The sequence below is a fragment of the Macrobrachium nipponense genome, chromosome 18 (assembly GCF_015104395.2).
Source record: "Macrobrachium nipponense isolate FS-2020 chromosome 18, ASM1510439v2, whole genome shotgun sequence".
In the NCBI taxonomy this organism is placed as follows: Eukaryota; Metazoa; Arthropoda; class Malacostraca; order Decapoda; family Palaemonidae; genus Macrobrachium; species Macrobrachium nipponense.
Window position 1 is genome coordinate 10,501,772 of NC_087211.1, and position 19,495 is coordinate 10,521,266.

A 19,495-nucleotide genomic window follows, 5' to 3' on the forward strand; every position below is an offset into this window, starting at 1 on the left:
AGAACATTCCCATTTTTTGCTTTACATTTTGCCAATAGAATTGCTATTTGATCATTTCATAACATATTCCTATTCATCATCACACCAAGGTCTTTAACTGCTTCCTTATTTGTGATTGTCTCATTATTAGGTCCCCTATATGCATATAGCTTTCCTTCTCTGTCTCCATAATTTATCGATTCAAATTTATCAGAGTTAAATACCATCCTATTTACCTCTGCCCAATCATATACTTTAAGGTCTCTTTGTAGAGCGTTCCTATCTTCATCACAAGTAATTTTTCTACTTATTCTTGTGTCATCAGCGAAACTACTCACTACCGAGTCCTTAACATTACTGTCTATGTCTGCAATCATAATAACAAACAGTAATGCAGCTAACACCGTACCTTGTGGCACACCGGATATTACCTTAACTTCATCCAATTTCTCATCATTTGCAATAACTATCTGTTTTCTGTTGTGTAAAAATTCTTTTAACCATCTTCCTACTTTATCCACTATATTCTTCGCTAATATATTATGATCTACCTTGTCAAAAGCTTTTGCAAAGTCTAGGTAAACCACCTCTGTTTCATTTCCGCTTTTCATATTTTTATATAGGTTTTCACGATGGACTAACAGTTGGGTTTGCGTACTTTTTACGAGTACGAAACCATGTTGTCCTATATTAAACAAATTATTTTTTATGAAAAGGTTCATAATATTTTTCTTCATTAACCTTTCATACACTTTCATAATATGTGATGTTAGACTCCCAGGCTTATAATTACTTGCCTCTAGTCTTGATCCACTTTTGAAAGTAGGAGTAATATATGCTAATTTGTGCTCATCATAAATCTTACCTGTATCTACACTTTGTCTTAATAATATTGCAAGTGGCTTTGCGATAGAATGAACTGCTTTCTTTAACAAAATAACAGGGACACTATCAGGCCTTGCTGCAGCTCCATTTTTTATTTCATTAATAGCCTGCACAATATCAGCTTCATTAATATCTATGTCAGCTAAATATTCACTATTTTCATCCCTTACTTCTATATCATTATCTTCATTATCAATTCTAGGGGTGAATTCTATCTTATATCGTCCTGCCAATATGTTGCATATTTCCTTTTTATTCATTCGTTAATCTCCCTTCAATTCTTAGAGGGCCTATTTCTATTCTTCTTTTATTCATCTTTTTCGCATACGAGTACAATAGCTTGGGGTTTTTTCTTTCAAGTCCCGTTTTTCATTTTCTTTTGATTGTATAATCTTTTGCTCTGCATTTGCTATCTTACTTTTTAGTTCGATCACTTTCCATGCATTTTTTTTCTTTTGCGAGATTTTCTGGAACTACTGATGTTTACCTTTCTTCTTCGGTATATATTTATCCACCATTTTCTCTCATATTTTATATGATATCTCCGTATTTACCTTTATATCATCACTTACGAAAAAGTTATCCCAATCTTTGTTTAATTCTTCATTTATTTCTGACCATTTTATATTTTTACTGTAGAAGTTGTATTTTCCATATCCTTCCCACTTTTTCATTTCTTGCTTATCTCTGTTTTCACTTGCTTTGGAATGGACTGTTAATTCTGTGACATTATGTTCTGAAATACTCGCATTATTAACTATTATTTCTTTAACATAATTCACCTCGTTCACAAATACTAGGTCTAAAGTATTTTCCGTTCTTGTTGGCAGGTGATTTATTTGTTGAATGTTGTATTCTAGTAGCATATCTAATAGCTTTTCGAATTACCTCATATCTTCTGCACTACTATTACTCTCTTTTTTTATATGTATAAGTACAACCACAATCTCCTATTCGTTCTTTCCAGTCTACGAAAGGAAAGTTAGTCTCCGGATAGGAGAATAGTCCAGTCCTTGTGATTTCTACATATATCATCTAATTTTTCTATTATTGTGTCAAACTCCCTAGTATTAGGGGATCTATATATTACTATGTTCATTAATTTTTCAGATTCAAATTCTACCACTATTGGTTCACATTCTGAGTTACTATATTTCTCATATATTTTTCCTTGTTTTTTGTCTTTCCCATATATCGCGGTTCACCCTTGATTCCTTTTTTTTCTATCTGATCTATAAGTTTGGAACCCTTTTATTTGATCGTCATTCCCAGTCTCTTGGGAATACCAGGTTTCACTTATATTCATTATATCTATTTTCTTTTCAATTTGGGTTAGTTCTTCTAAGTACTCTATTTTTCTTTTTGAGTTATTCGTAACTGAACCCTGCGCATTCATCACTATGATGGTTTGCGTGTTTTCTCCTTCATTTAATATGGGTAATAACAAGGATTTTCCCACGTCTCTTTCCTGTTCTGGTATGTTGTTCTTTTCTTCATTTCCAGAAATTCTGACATTAAAAAATCCAACTTTTCCATAATATTTGATCTTCCTTCATCATAATTATTCATTTTGTGTCTGAATCTGCAATTTTCTCCGTATCTGCAATATTCCCTAGCATTGTAGGTTTATCGGTCAAAATATAGTTACTGTAACTGAAACGACTATGCAACAAGAAATTTGGTTTTCTTAATATTTCGTTAATAATGTAGCAAAAAAGCAAATTCACTATATCATGCTAGTTAGAGAGAGAGAGAGAGAGAGAGAGAGAGAGAGAGAGAGAGAGAGAGAGAGAGAGAGAATCTTGTTGTTTATTCCTTGAAAATATCATCCTGTTACGAAATTTTCCTGAGAGACAGAGAGAGAGAGACAGAGACAGACAGACAGACAGAGAGAGATCTTATTTCTCCTTCTTTGAGTTCATTCCTTTGTAGAAATTAACTCGAAAATAACATCACTTAATAACTAATTATAAATGCCGAGAGCGAAAGTACAGAGAAAGCAAAGAAGAAAGGAGAAACAAGAAGATGAAAGGAAGCGTTTCTCCTCAGCACCGGTACTTTCTCCAAGATAATAGGAATTCACAGGAGGCAATGCATATCTCGCTACGGTACATATGCCTTAGATAACAGCTCCCAGCTGCCTGCCAGATAGCCATTTTCAAAAGGAGCAATCATTCTGAATAGCCGCAATTTTCCCTTGCAAGAAATTTCACGATAATGGAACTGCAAGATTTCACGGGTGAAGAGGCCGCTTACCCTCATCTATAGGTTTACGGACTCGCATATAGCAGTTTTCAACTTAACTCACAGCTCTACTTATCAACTACCATATATCATTAATCTTTGTTTTTTTTTTTTTTTTTTTTTTTTTTTTTTTTTTTTTACTTAAGTAGCTACTATATTAACGGTCAAACATTTCCGAACAGATCTCTTGACATATGGACTCACGGAGGCGTATATGGCGCAGATTTCATCCACACTGAATGATTATGTACATTATATACAGCCCTCCCTCAATCTAACGGTCAGCACCTTAACGGAATTCTGCTCTTATCCGCTACATTATTATTATTATTATTATTGAGATACTACTCCATCAATTTTAGTCGTTGGAAGAGAGAGAGAGAGAAAGAGAGAGTACCGGACATAAGAAATTAGTCAATTAGTTGTCTGACTACTGTCAGTCACTGTTAGCGCGGAGAGAGAGAGAGAGAGAGAGAGAGAGAGAGAGAGAGAGAGAGAGAGAGAGAGAATAAATCTCCCCAAGTAAGAGATTTATTCAGAAAATATTTCCCTGAAAGTAGAAAAAGTCTTAGAATGAGATGCACATATATACACGCCTTTACCGAAGGCTCATGGCGAATAATCCTTATTTGAAGAGAATGATGACAAGAATCCACAATCCATAACAGTATGTAGTTCCAGCTAACTCTCAATAGTTAATCACAAAGACATCTAGGAACCGATAGTGCAATTTAACATTCGCCCCGCCCCCCCCCACAAACACACACGAGGACAGGTATATTGTTATCAAAATGTTATGAATAAATATAACAGAAAATGTGTTATGCTGTCGTCATTTATCCAGAAAAATACTCCGACAGGAAATACCGGTAGAGAGCAACATTTACAGGACCTGGTAATACATTTTTGAACGGCTGAGTTTTTTTTTTTTTTTTTTTTTTTTTTCTTTTTTTAAAACAGACGAGGAACAGGCAGGGAAGAAGAGCTTCAGCGATTCCTAGCGAGCGAAGGGGTTAGGATTCATAACACAGGATATTGGCGAAGCGAGAGGAGACTGGGAAACTGAGTGAGTTTTAGTCCCGCAGCTCCGACCATTGAGATACAACGAACGAGATACCGACTGTAACCCCTACCGGTATTTAGGAGTAGACTTGTAAACTGTGAAACTGACCGTCTGCCGAAAATATATGGGTGGCTTACTTAACAAGCACCACTAATTGCTCGTTAGATTTTGGGTCTAGATCCAATATATGAGATACCAGATGAAACTAATATATAATATATCTGCAGACTCTACTGATTATAGAATGACCAGTGACAGACATTTTGGAGGGTGGGGTCCCCCTGACAGACGCACTGAAAAGGGGTGGTTAATTGGATCATCTAGATCCAACTTAGGAGATACCGAGTAAAATTTACACTACAATAGCGCTGCACGTCCTAGAATACTGTGGTGGTAATGACAGACGCTTTAGTGGGTGGTTACCCCCTGACAGACCCCCCACAACGAGTGGGGAGGGGGAGGGGGAGACAGGATCTGCATCCAACACTGGAGATACCAAGCCAAATTTGTACTACAATTGCACTGCACATCCTAGAATGCTGTGATGGTAATGCCAGACATTTTAGTGGGTGATTACTCCCTGACAGACACCCCACAACGAGTGGGGAGGGGGAGGGGGAGACAGGATCTGCATCTAACATGGAGATACCAAGTAAAATCTGTACTACAATAGTTCTGCACATCGTAGAGTACTGCGGTGGTAATGACAGATATTTTAGTGGGTGGTTTCCCCCTGACAGACACCCCACGGCGAGTTGGGAGGGGGAGGGGGAGCCAGGAACTGCATCCGACATTGGAGATGCCAAGTATAATTTGTACTACAATAGCACTGCACATCCTAGAGTACTGTGGTGGTAATGACAGACATTTGTTACCCTCTGGCAGACACCCCACAACGAGTGGTGAGGGGGAGAGGGAGGAGGGGACAGGATCTGCATTCAACATTGGAGATACCAAGTAAAATTTGTTCTACAATAGCACTGCACATCCTAGAAAGCTGTGATGGTAATGCCAGACATTTTAGTGGGTGGTTACCCCTTCACAGACATAACCTACGATTGGAAGGGAGAGATGGGACACCTTGAAATATTTCAAAATCTATCATAGGCAATATTAATATTAGAAATATGGTAAGTATCTGAAAATCGTGAGCCTGATAAAATGTAAAAGGCAAAATATTCAAGAAATATTGTGATGTTTCAGGATAAGAATTACTGGCGGAGTTATTTTTTAAAATTCCTATTGAAGTATGGAATATTTCACTTCATTAATTCCATCACATCTATGTAAATACTATGTGAGAGACTTACTAGGCTTGGTCTACTTTCTATAGTTTCACACACACAAAACACACACACACACACACACACACACACACACACATATATATATATATATATATATATATATATATATATATATATATATATATATATATACTGTATATAATATTAGCACTATCCTTTGGTTTTGAGATATTACTTCACACAAAGTATCTTATCTGAATGGGAGGGGATCACAATTGGCAACAGCTACAAGTATGTGTGCTGAGCCATTTTTGAATAATTAAACCAGTCATATGGTGCCACTCTCAATTCCTCCAAAAAAAAAATGTAAGATAAGTATTCTCGTTTTAATAGCGTCTTTGGTCATTTTCTTTTCTTGCCTATAGTTAGGACACTGCAGCCATGTCGAGGTTCGTAGCCCAACGTGTCTTACCATAACTGAATTGTTCTTTAGTTGGTGTTGGTTTGTGTGGATGAAATGAAATTTTTATCGGATATGGGAATTCGATTAATATTAAGACCAAAGTCTCATCATAAAGAGCCGTTTTAACACCCGCACATTCACTTAGAGATGATGTATCACAACACGGAAATGTGAATGAATTGTTCAGAATAAGCTAACTATAAAGATTAAAACATTTTCCCCCATTTTATTCCCCCTCCCGAAGTTGACGATCATACAACTTGGAGCTCCTGACTCCCAAATTAAGTTGGCCTATATTATCATGTCAATTATCTAATAGTCCACTTATTTTCGGCTGCCTCACTCAAATTGATCTGTACACTATCACCAAGTATCAGGTACCATATATATTCAGGGAAGAAAATGTAAACTCTAACAAAAATGATACGCAGTTTGATGTTTAAAGCCAGCTGAGTGCGTTTGTCTCTTAACTTCCCGCCGGCACGCACCACAGGCACCCTATGTACTGTGTTTCAATACATTCTATCGATGCTGGCTTTGACGACCATTATTCGGCTAATTTTCTCCCTAGTAATATTTTTTTCTTTATTTGTTCATTATATCCAGTAGACAGGCACTAACATCATATTATATCCTCACGTCTGTTCAATGCATTTACCATTGTTAATATGATTTATAATGCGTCTCCAACAGTCATAAAAATCGGACAACCGAATGTGCAAATGTGTCAGCTGTGTGCAAGGCATAGGGCGTCAATCACTGGAGTAGCGATCTCCCTGCTGAGAGTGACTTCGGAAGGCCATATTGAAAGGTCTCGGTCCAGCTCTTCGTACTATATTTTATTACTATTACTTTTTTTAATCTTTATTATTAGTTTTTTTTCTTGTTCTTTTTGCTCTATCACAGTCCTCCAATTCGACTGGGTGGTATTTAGTGTGGGGTTCCGGGTTGCATCCTGCCTCCTTATGAGTCCATCACTTTTCTTACTATGTGTGCCGTTTCTAGGATCACACTCTTCTGCATGAGTCCTGGAGCTACTTCAGCCTCTAGTTTTTCTAGATTCCTTTTCAGGGATCTTGGGATCGTGCCTAGTGCTCCTATGATTATGGGTACGATTTCCACTGGCATATCCCATATCCTTCTTATTTCTATTTTCAGATCTTGATACTTATCCATTTTTTCCCTCTCTATCTCTTCAACTCTGGTGTCCCATGGTATTGCGACATCAATGTGTGATACTTTCTTCTTGACTTTGTCAATCAATGTCACGTCTGGTCTGTTTGCACGTATCACCCTATCTGTTCTGATACCATAGTCCCAGAGGATCTTTGCCTGATCGTTTTCTATCACTCCCTCAGGTTGGTGCTCGTACCACTTATTACTGCAAGGTAGCTGATGTTTCTTGCACAGGCTCCAGTGAAGGTCTTTTGCCACTGAATCATGCCCCTTTTTGTACTGGTTCTATGCAAGTGCCGGACATTTGCTTGCTATGTGGTTTATGGTTTCATTTTTCGTATTGCACTTCCTACATATGGGAGAGATCTTATTTCCATCTATCATTCTTTGAACATATCTGGTTCTTGGGGCCCGATCTTGTGCCGCTGTTATCATTCCTTCAGTTTCCTTCTTTAGCTCTCCCCTCTGTAGCCATTGCCATGTGTCATCGCTTGCTAGTTCTTTATTCTGTCTCATGTATTGTCCGTGCATTGGTTTGCTGTGCCAGTGCTCTGTTCTGTTTGTCATTCTCCTGTCTCTGTATATTTGTGGGTCTTCGTCTACTTTTATTAGTCCTTCTTCCATGCCACTCTTTAGCCACTCGTCTTCTCTGGTTTTCAGATATTTGCCCCCAGTGGCTCTGTTTGCTCGATGTTGGACGCAGTCCTCTATACTTAGTAGTCCTCTCCCTCCTTCCTTTTGTGTTATGTATAGTCTGTCCGTATTTGCTCTTGGGTGTAGTGCTTTGTGTATTGTCATATGTTTCCTGGTTTTCTGTTCTATGCTGCGGAGTTCTGCCTTCGTCCATTCCACTATTCCTGCCCATGTGTTTATGGCTTTTATCATATTTCCGGCGTTGAGTTTTGACTTGAGTATCGCCTTGAGTCTCTGCATATATTCTTTCCTGATCGTGTCCTTCATCTGTTGGTGTTTTATATCCCGTCCTTCCATTATTCCCAGGTATTTGTATCCTGTGTCATCTATGTGTTTGATGTTGCTCCCATCTGGTAACTTTATCCCTTCAGTCCTTGTTACTTTGCCCTTTTGTATGTTGACTAAGGCGCATTTTTCTATTCCAAACTCCATCCTGATGTCCCCAGATACAATCCTTACAGTCTGGATTAGGGTGTCTATTTCCATGATGCTCATACCATACAGCTTGATGTCGTCCATGAACATCAGATGGTTAATTATGTTGCATCTTTTCTTGAGTTGGTACCCAGTATCCATCTTCTGCAGTACTTTTGTCATGGGAATCATGGCTACTACGAAGAGTAGTGGGGATAGTGAGTCGCCCAAGAAGATCCCTCTCCTGATACTAACCTCTGCTAGTCTGATTCCAGAGCTTGTAAGCATTTGTTTGTTTGTATGGTGCTTTTACGTTGCATGGAACCAGTGGTTATTCAGCAACGGGACCAACGGTTTTACGTGACTTCCAAACCACGTAGAGAGTGAACTTCTATCACCAGAAATACACATCTCTCACTCCTTAATGGAATGGCCGAGAATCGAACCCGCGACCACCGAGGTGGGACGCTAATACCATACCAACCACGCCGCTGAGGCGCTCTCGTAAGTATTGTGTTCCAGTTGTGCATTGTATTTTTTAGGAAACTAATGGTGTTTTCCTCTGCCCCATATATTTTCAGGTATTCTATTATTATTATTATTATTATTATTATTATTTATTATTATTATTATTATTATTATTATTATTATTACATAAAAAGATTTTTACATTAGTCCTAACAGGTTACGTCATGGATATCGTACAATGGCAGGCAAATTAAAACTTTCGAATACGGTTTTGGAAACGAAACTTTCCCCCTGAATCGCTGGATGAGTCTCAGATTCTTCCCTACAACCCATTCATTCATAAAACCGAATCCAAATGTCGAGAGTACCCTGCACATTAAGAATAAGTATCCGGTAATATTGAACCTAACTTTTGGCGGGAAGCCCTGACGTTCTTCTAAAAAGAGAAAGGTGCATTTTTACCGGCGATTCTATCTCATAATGCCTCGTACAGCGCTGCCGGTCTCCCATGTTAAATAATCTACCCAGTTTACGACTGTCCCAATATCTATGTCTTATGACAACGCCGATTTGCATAATTTACTGCTGTCAACGTTATTGGATTCGAAGGATATTGAAATCCGCTGTGGTGCCGACTACAGAATCGGGTTTGTGCGACAGAAGAGTCCTTCCTGCTTGTAGCCCTCGGCGAATCTCGCCCTTGTCAGAAGGGAAGAAGGTGGGTAATTAAAGATGACGATCATAGATACAATACACTATTCAGAGGCGGTGCAGCTGAATCAGTAAGTCACTAGCCCCTGTAGACTTGTTCCAATATGAAAAGGGTTCGTCTTCTGATTAATAATAGTATTAATATTGATAAGGATTTGTTAAAATATTTAGTTGGAAATCAGTCCTCATTGCTGAGATTCTTGTCACCTGCACATTTGACCCGACACCTTCACCTGAAACTTTTGTCTACAACTTTCACCTTCAATGATTACGTGCAACTTTCCCCCTGAAAATTTTACTACAACTTTCACTTTCAACATTTACCTGCTACTTTTACTACAACTTTTACTTTTAACATTTACCTTCAACATTAAATATGTCTCAAGGATGGTTGTGAATAGGCGAAGAGCATTGCTGTACCTGATGTAACTGGGGAGAGAGAGAGAGAGAGAGAGAGAGACAGAGAGAGAGAGAGAGAGAGAGAGAGAGAGAGAGATACAGATAAGATAATATTGTTTGATGAAATGACTTCGTGCAAAATTCATATCTGTATAATTTGAACAATCAGGCGACGGCATTTTCTTGTGAAACCGGTTATGTTGAACTGCGCACTTCCAGAAACCATAATTACCTATAATCGCACGTGACTGGAAAAAACATCCTAATCCTTACAAGATATTAATCAAACAAGGGTCGTAAAAACAGTCATCCCTGGAATAAAAAAAAAAATAATAATTTATAAAAAAAAAAAAGCACTTCGATCTCCTCAGACAGTTTCAACTTCTAGATTTTTGAGGAATATACACGGAAAAAAAACTTTTGTTTATCGTTAAAAAGGAGCGATACAAATCGCTTCCCTGCAAAAGCTTCCGATACAGAGCTGCTTCGCTAATTGGGAAAAAATGCAACAAGGCCTCTTACGTAGACTGAAGTTTGGTAAAGAGCCATCGCCATCATTAAAAATGCGGAGAACTTTTTTTTCCTTTTTTTTTTTTTACCCCAATATGCAAGGATTTTCTTCTTTTCTATTGGGATATAAATAAACTGAAATCTTTCCTCTTTCAGCGATTTCATGTGATAAAAATGTCTATAATCCTTGCAGCGACAATGATTGTTACTTTGTTAGGAAATTTAAACAAATATAACAACAGATTCTTACCCGTAGGGGGTAGTACGATCAGTGCACCGCACGTCACCTACAAGCCATCTCTCTCTCTCTCTCTCTCTCTCTCTCTCTCTCTCTCTCTTCTCTCTCTCAGTTATCTCCTTCCAATTCCCTCTTCCAGAATGATACATAGCCAACTACTGATTAATTCCTTAACACTCACTAGAGTTCGATTCCTAATTTACCAGACGAATTTAAATTCTCTGAAGAAAACAAAGCCGTTTTCGCCTGTTTCCCGACAACGCTTGAGAGAGAGAGAGAGAGAGAGAGAGAGAGAGAGAGAGAGAGAGAGAGAGAGAGGATAGTTTAATTATTTCAGATTAAGCAGCTTTCAGTTAGAGAACTTAATGTTGCATACTGGGAAAATATAACGGAAATTCAAACGTAGGGTAATTCAGTGCTATTCATTAACTCCTAATTTTTATTCTTTACACACACACACACACATATATAAATATACATATTTACGCACATACGCACACACACACACACATAGTTTTTGTTCTCGACTCAGAAAAGTACAAAATTATTACAAATTTGAACAGAGGAAATAATGTCCTGTGTTGCAGAAAAAGTCACTTGAAAATGTTGAGGCAACAAAGATAGCGCTGCAATCCTTGAGAAAAATTGCAGCAATTATAAAGAAAGAAAAACGACAAGAAACGAAAGAGCAGAATTTTCCAGAGTTGAGGAAAATAAAACACACACAAACAAGAAAGGAAAACCACTCACAGTCAGGCAATAAATTCTCCACACTGGAATACAAGAAGACATTGTTTCATGAACCACGTCGAGATGAACATACGCACGCACACACATATGTATATATGTGTGTATGTATATATGTAACACACACACACACACACACACACACCACACACCCACACACACATATATATATATATATATATATATATATATATATATATATATATATATATATATATATCATGTTTTAATCTGAGTCTCATTTTTAATTCCGTTATTCTTTTAAAAAATTTTTTAGCTTCGAAAATGGAACACATGGTCCTGAAACGTCAGCAAAATAAATAACTTTAAAAGATTTTGGTATCTCTCCACCCTCCGATGATGCTTATCTGGTTTCAAGCAACCGCCTTCAACTTTAGTATATATATATATATATATATATATATATATATATATATATATATATATATATATATATATATGAATAAAATATCATTCGAACATAAGAAATACAAACCATTTGTGGTTAAAGGGTTGTGGATTAAGCATAATAACAAAAATGAACGTGCCATTAAATACTGATGTAAAAAAGACGGTATGAACCTCTCCTCTGTTCTTCGCCAGACTTCAATTTAAATGAGAGGCGTTGACCGATTTTTGTCTAATTAGAGCAGCAGATTCATAATGAAACCCTTCCCCCCTAAGCGATCTGTATCGTTCCTTTATAAAACGAAAAATAAGCTTTTAGTTTGCCTTGGGGAAGGCGCCTGAAAACACCAACTTTTCCCTCGATATCTCCCAGAATTACAGGGAAAAAAGTTTGTCGCTAGTCTCAGAGGAATTAGAAACATTGGAAAATTGCGTTGTTTAGTTCAAGTGTGATTCTGAATCAGGGTTTGTTTTCTAATCTTATTTCTGTAGTGAGAAAATTACGTGACCTTACAACATGAATTCTACAGGTATGACGAAGCTGTGCACGAAGTGATTTCCATGCCCTAACTCCATATGCGATTTCTGATCAGAAATAGCAAATGTAAATATCACATTTTCTTCACTTGGAGACATGAGTAATCTACATGTAAGGAGATACGTAGTTGTATTTCTCCTTAAAAGTTACACATAAAGGATATGTGAGGTTCACTAATCTATTTCTGTAAAAACAGAGGTTGGGGGCGGGTGTTGGGTTGGAACTAGAAATAAACTCAGAAGGAGTAAATTTGGGAGTAAAAACTTGAGTTAAAGTTAATAATTCATAAAACAATTTTTGGTTTCGTCGTAAACCACTGATCCCAGGCTGAAGAAACCAAGGATATACAAAATGAATTCTTTATGAGTTCACAAACTCTGGTAGGATATTATTATTATTATTATTATTATTATTATTATTATTATTATTATTATTATTATTATTATTATTATTATTAAGTAGAACGCGGAATTTATGTAAATAATGATAATCCCCAGTCCACGCAGAATCCGTAGTAAAATAGACCTAGGATTAAGCCTCTCTAAATCCTGTCCGTGATTCAAAATGAATGCCTATTATTAATGCAACATTTATATCCAAAACCTCTTATTTCGCCCCATTCTTGATTATGAATATGAGATTTATGGAAAACGACAACAGTAATTTATTGCCCAAATCCCAGGCTCCGGTATGTCCGAGGCATACCGGATTCCAATATCCTTTGAATCCAATAACGTTGACAGCAGCAAATTAAGCAAATCTTTGCCGTCATAAGAGAAAGATATTGGAGCGGAGACGCAGATTCAGTAGTTTATCAAGTCGGGGAGACCAGAACACTCAGCAGATGAGGCGCTGTGAGATTAAACGTGTTAGCGACGACACTTTATCTTCTCGGAGCAACAGAAAGGAAAAGAATGTAGAATTTGGGCCAAAGGCCAAGCGCTGGGACCTAAGATTTGAAAGGTGTAGCAAGAGGAGAGCCTCGCAGTTGCACTATGAGACAATTGTTAGGAGAGATGGGAAAGTAAGATGGAAGAGGGAGAATAAGAACAGAGGTACAGTTAATGGAATGAAAGGGGTTGCAGCTATGGGCCGAAGGGACGCTTCAAATAACCTTGAGTAATGCCTACAGTGCACCACGCGAAGTTAACTTCGATGGTACAGTGGTCTCTCCTGAAATTCACGGAGACTTACATACAGTGATTACGAAAGTCAAGAAAACACGAGACCTAACCACGGCGCTATGAATTAATGCGTCATAAGGTGCGAAACGAAATACTTCTCTTTTTATCTTTTTGTTTATTGAATGGTTATTTTTTTCCTTTTTAATAAGTGAACACCTCTTTCTGTACTTCCCATTCCCATCTGTAACTTCTTTTAAATGAACACCATATTTTTTGGAAGCTTAAATTTCAAGTCAATGGCCCCTGTAGGTTTGTTCCATATGAAATGGGTTCGTCATCTGGATAATAATAATAATAATAATAATAATAATAATAATAATAATAATAATAATAATAATAATAAAATAATAAAATAATAATAATAATAATAATAACACTGAAGAAACAAATCCACAGTTATGTAAATGTATATATAGTTAAATTTAAAAACAGCAAGGATAGCTTTCGGGAATCTGTTCGGTTCCCCTTATCAATCTCTAATAACATTAGGAGTGTAATCATATCTCCAAAATCATATTCATAAGGTTTAACTTAGGCCTTTGAAATAACTTCTCAACGGGTAGGATGGAAGAGTAGTACTTCCCTGAGGAAGACATCAAACAAGCCGTTAATCTACGAATAATCATATCTCCAAAATCATATTCATAAGGTTTAACTTAGGCCTTTGAAGACTCTCAGGGTAGGATGGAAGAGTAGTACTTCCCAGAGAACATCAAACAAGCCGTTAATCTTACGAATATAATTATCTTTGAAGAACCATTAAGGGACTCTGAAATATTATTTCTAGACGAAAAACTCAAGGGCACATTAATTTCATATTGTCAAACCTGCATAAAGAGACAGATTTCAGTACACGAAAGCCTACATTCATATTCTTCACTTGAGGGAACGATCACTATGGAATTTATGACTGATCTTCCAAAGGATGAAAAACGTTTAGCCTTTCTCTTACTCGTTGGGCGCTCTGTTCGGGTGATATCTATCTGTTTATCATTATTATTAATATTGGCATCATTATTATTCAGAAGATGAACCATATTCATATAGAGCAAGCACATCGAAGGGGCCACTGACTTGAATTTTAAGATTCCAAAGAATATAGAGCTCTTTACGAAGCAAGAGATGGTATAGCCAGCAAGAACGCTTTTACAAACCGCTCAGTTGCAGCCAAGGTCTGTACTACATACTTCACGGCCGTGTTTTATGAGGTGGATGTCCGCTGTTCTTCTCCCAGCTACACCTTGTTGCGCATTTTTGCCAATATTATCCCCAAAAGGCCCGACCATCCGAAACGGCAACGGTAACTGCTCCCAAGAGGATGGAGGTGCAACTTTGCGACATCTTAAGTTCACGATTCTTCCCTCCGTTCCGTGGATACGTGCCCCTGGAGGAGGGAGGAGGAGCGGAGAAGGAGGAGGAGGAGGAGGCGGAGGAGGAGGAGGAGGAGGAGAGGAGAGAGAGAGAGAGAGAGAGAGAGAGAGAGAGAGAGAGAGAGAGAGAATGTGTGGTTGCAAGATAAAATTCTTAAGTCAGTACAGAAGTAGAAAGAAAACTTAAAAGGGAGAACAACTGCTTCTGAATACTACTTAACAGTAGTTATCTGACCTATGCACAAAAGTTTGCATAATAAGTAACTTACGTCATCCATTACACGCGTTAACTATTGTGGCATTTTTTTATATCAGTTGGTTATTTGTCACACAGTAAGGCCTGCGGATGAATGCACATATATTACACTGTAGGACCCATAATGATTTAACCTACTCATGACTGATGTTTTCATTAATCCAACGTAATTGTCTCTGTACTACAGCACATTTTTTCCTAAATGCAAAATATATTTGGAAAGGCTCTATCCCCGTCACCATTAGTTCCAGGGAGGAGGTTCCGCTAGTTTTCATTATGAAAGGTGCCGCGTTGCTGGATGATAAATTCTGTCGCTCTTTTGTTTATATGATCTCTGACAGAAGCTTCTTTCTGCCTTGTAACTCGGGTCGTAACATAATCGCTCATCGTTTATAACTCGTTTCAAATGGACAACACATTCTTTGGAAGCTTGAATTTCGAGTCAATGGACCTTTTGGTGCGCTTGTTCCATATGAATAGGGCTTCATCTTCTGAATAATAATAATAATAATAATAATAATAATAATAATAATAATAATAATAATAATAATAATAATAATAAGCAGATTTTCAATCTCAGTTGCATTTTATTTTTATAGATTACGCGAAGAACATGTCCATTTTCATAATAAGAACCTCATCTGCGATTGACTGCTTAGTGAAATTTAGGCTGCCAAGCCAAGCAGTGGACTGGAGAGGTTGGACAGCAAGATAAAGATTCGAGATCATAAAGGAGATCGAATGCAATGGTGGGACTAGGAGAAAACTCCACAGTTGCACTTACAAGTCCTAATCAGAGAGGTTGGACAGCTAGACTTTAGAATGGCGCAAGGAGTGGAGGTAAGGGAAAAAGGCTAAAAAATAGGCGGAGCAGATAGGGGCCGAAGGGACGCTGCAAATGCCATTTAGTAAAAGTCTGCAGTGCACAATGACAAGTGAACTGAGAGGACTATGAACTGACAGTCCTCCCTCTCCAAGGGGACATCGAAGATGGTGCCGTGACTGAGACCGCTGTTTGCTGGAAGATGAAAATCAAACTGCAAAAGCTCAACACTAAAATAATTTGAAAAGAAACAACACGCAACAGTTCAGTAATATGTTAATATGTCTACATAACTCCATCTTCCCTTGGTAATAGATCGACGGACATTGCTCACCAGAGAGAGAGAGAGAGATAGAGAGAGAGAGAGAGAGAGAGCAGAGAGAAATAGGTAACTTGGAAAGTAAGATGAAATGAGGCGACGGAGGAACATTAATGGAATAGCGCTACCTTCGGAACGATATCGTCAGATATTAGAAATTGTTCTCTAAGATACACACACGTACATACACACATACACACACACACACACCCATGTATATATATATATATATATATATATATATATATATATATATATATATATATATATATATATATATATATATATATATATATATATATTATATATATTATATATATATATATATATATATATATATATATATATATATATATATGTATGTATGTATGTATGATGTGTATTCATGTGTATGTATATTTTTTTTTCTTTTGTTTTTTGTAAAACTATCCAATTTGCTTTTATTGAAAACTTCCCCCACCCTTGCAATGTTTTCGGAAACAACTTTGAAACATTTGAAAACAAAACATTATCATTGCCGTACATCTCTCTCTCTCTCCTCTCTCCTCTCTCCTTCTTCTCTCTCTCTCCTTCGTCTCTCCCTCCATCCCGATCCTCTCATGCTCTCCTCTCTCTTCCTCCTCTCTCTTTCTCTTACACGCCTGTTATTCCAGCAGTCCCAATATTGCCAAATCAAAATCTCGAGTTTTTGTGTCTATGGGAAATATTTTTTGAAACTGAGACATATTTAAAAAAAATGATTTCCAGCAAAGTCTAAGATTGAAGTAAATAAAATAAGATTGCTTTATTTGACGGAATTGAGGAGAGTCAATAATTAATCGACGTACTTTAACATTAGTTAATGTTATGATAATTTTTGAGTATCATTATTTACGTTGTTAATGTTCGCATATATTCGCTGTTATTGTTTATTTGTTGTTCTTGCTCCTGGTAATATTATCGCTCTCTCACTCTCCCTAACACACAGCCCCACCCCCCTCTCTCTCTCCGCTGGAAAGCATCCTGGAAATGAGAGAACGGTCCATAAACTCGAGTTGTCACGGTGTTCCACTTCCATCCTCAAGGGAGCAGTTCCCGTCACCTTCCAAGATGGCTGGCCACGCCCTCTGGGGCCTGAGAGAACCCCGACAGGAGAAAAGTGCGCCTGCAGTGCATGCAACGAGGTCTTCTCATATGCACGGAAGCTAGTGAACTCTGCTCCTTTGTATTATGCATGACGACGAATCGAATCCCTTAGGGAGGAATTGTGGGGAGGGGGGAGGTGGGGCGGAGGGGTAGGAGAGTCAGTGGACCTCACGCAGTATACTGTGAACATTACTATAGGATAACCTAACATTTCGGCCCATAGCTGACTCCATTTTTTAGATTTTTACTTTACCTCCAGTTTTTTCCGTTTTATTGTATCATCAAGTATTCGAAGCTGATGCTGAACGAAGGGTAATCCTGTGCAATACTTGAAACATTCAAGACAATTCAATTCTCTTATGGAAATGAAACAGCAATATTTGGTAGATTACTGAAGGTTTCTCTCGAAACAAACGGTACTGATTTTGTGTACACAACTCAGTATCAACTCTCGTAACGAAATGAAACAGAAATATCTAGTAAAGTATTGAAATTATTTCTAGAGACAACTATGTTAATTTTGTGGACACTTCTTACATTTTTCGAAGCTTGAATTCCACGACCATAATTACTGTAGGGAAGGTCTTCCTTGCCAGTGATGCTTGCAAGCAAAAACTGCAGTGGCCAAGGGAGGGTTAGAGCAACAGGAGGCAACGGAAGGTGAAGCTGTGATAATGTCAGGATTTGAAAACAATATACAGTAAATTGGTGTTGCTTTTTCGGGATTTGAAGACATCACAATATATATATATATATATATATATATATATATATATATATATATATATATATATATGATATGTAGATATATATATATATATATATATATATATTATATATATATATATATATATATATATATATATATATGTATATATATATATATATATATATATATATATATATATATATATATATATATATATATATATATATATTGTGTGTATATATAATTATATACTATATATCATATATGTAAATTAGATCTATAAAAAGCCCATATGACTTAAAAAGCAAATTTAAATTCATTTTTTGAAATCCACAAAAAAAAAACAGCCACCTTTTCCTTCCCTCAGGCAACAAAATAAAACCTCCGGATAGTCTTAGTCAGGCCCAGAAAACTTTTCCAGCAAGCGTTTTATAATTGGTCTGAGTTTTATTCTACAGCGAATCAATATCTATACAAGCAAAATCAATCGCCTTTTTTCCCTCCTCCTCCTCCTCCTCCTCTTCCTCCTCCTCTTCTTCTTCTTCTTCTTCTCTGCCGGAGTTAGAATTCAATTGGCGTTCCATTTTTGAAACGGAAAAATTTTTCGCATTTCGAAGCAATAGCCTACAAATGGAAGCAAGTTTTGTGAGAGCTTTTGAAAAGACAGCTCTTCTTTTATTTTTTTTAAAGAGAAAAAGAGAGTCTGATATGAATTCCTGCCACCGTATTTATTTAACCCTCTAATCTCATAACGCGATACATATTTGTTAATGTCATGACGCTAAATGATTCGTATTCCTATAAGCAAAAATATATTTAAATTAAACAGCTTAATTGTTTCCCTTTATTTTCATGACACAAAAAAAATATATTGATATTGTATAATAACATCACAAGGAATAATATGCATTCCCTCAAGCAAGAATGAATTGAATTTGAAGAGTTTAATTTGTCATTTTTTTTCCCTGTATATCAAAACGTAAAATATAAATTATGATGCCATAACATTGAATAATATGTACTCCCTCAAGCAAGAGTAAATTTAAATGAATGTTTTTGACTTATATTCCCCTGTAATCTGTTGACGTGAAATATATTTTATGAAATAACATTAAATAATATTTATACCCGCAAGCAACATTAAATAAATAAAAAACTAAAGTTTATTTAATAATATTTGTTACAAAGCTTATTTTTCAAAGTCTTCAAGATTAATTTGAGGATAATTTAAACTAAAAAAAAGTTCAATTTGTACTGAAGAGTCGGTAAAATAATAGGATTCAGAACAAAGACTCCTCACTCATCAAATATCCTAATTAGGTCTTTAGACGAGTTATCGAAATATCGAGAACTTAACTATGTATTAATTATATATAAACAAACATATATATATATATATATATATATATATACATAAATATATATACTTATATACATACATACATACATAAATACAGGTGTGAAGGAATGTATATGCGAGAGTAAGTGTCATCTCGCGAGCTGTCCTATAAATGATTTACAACGTA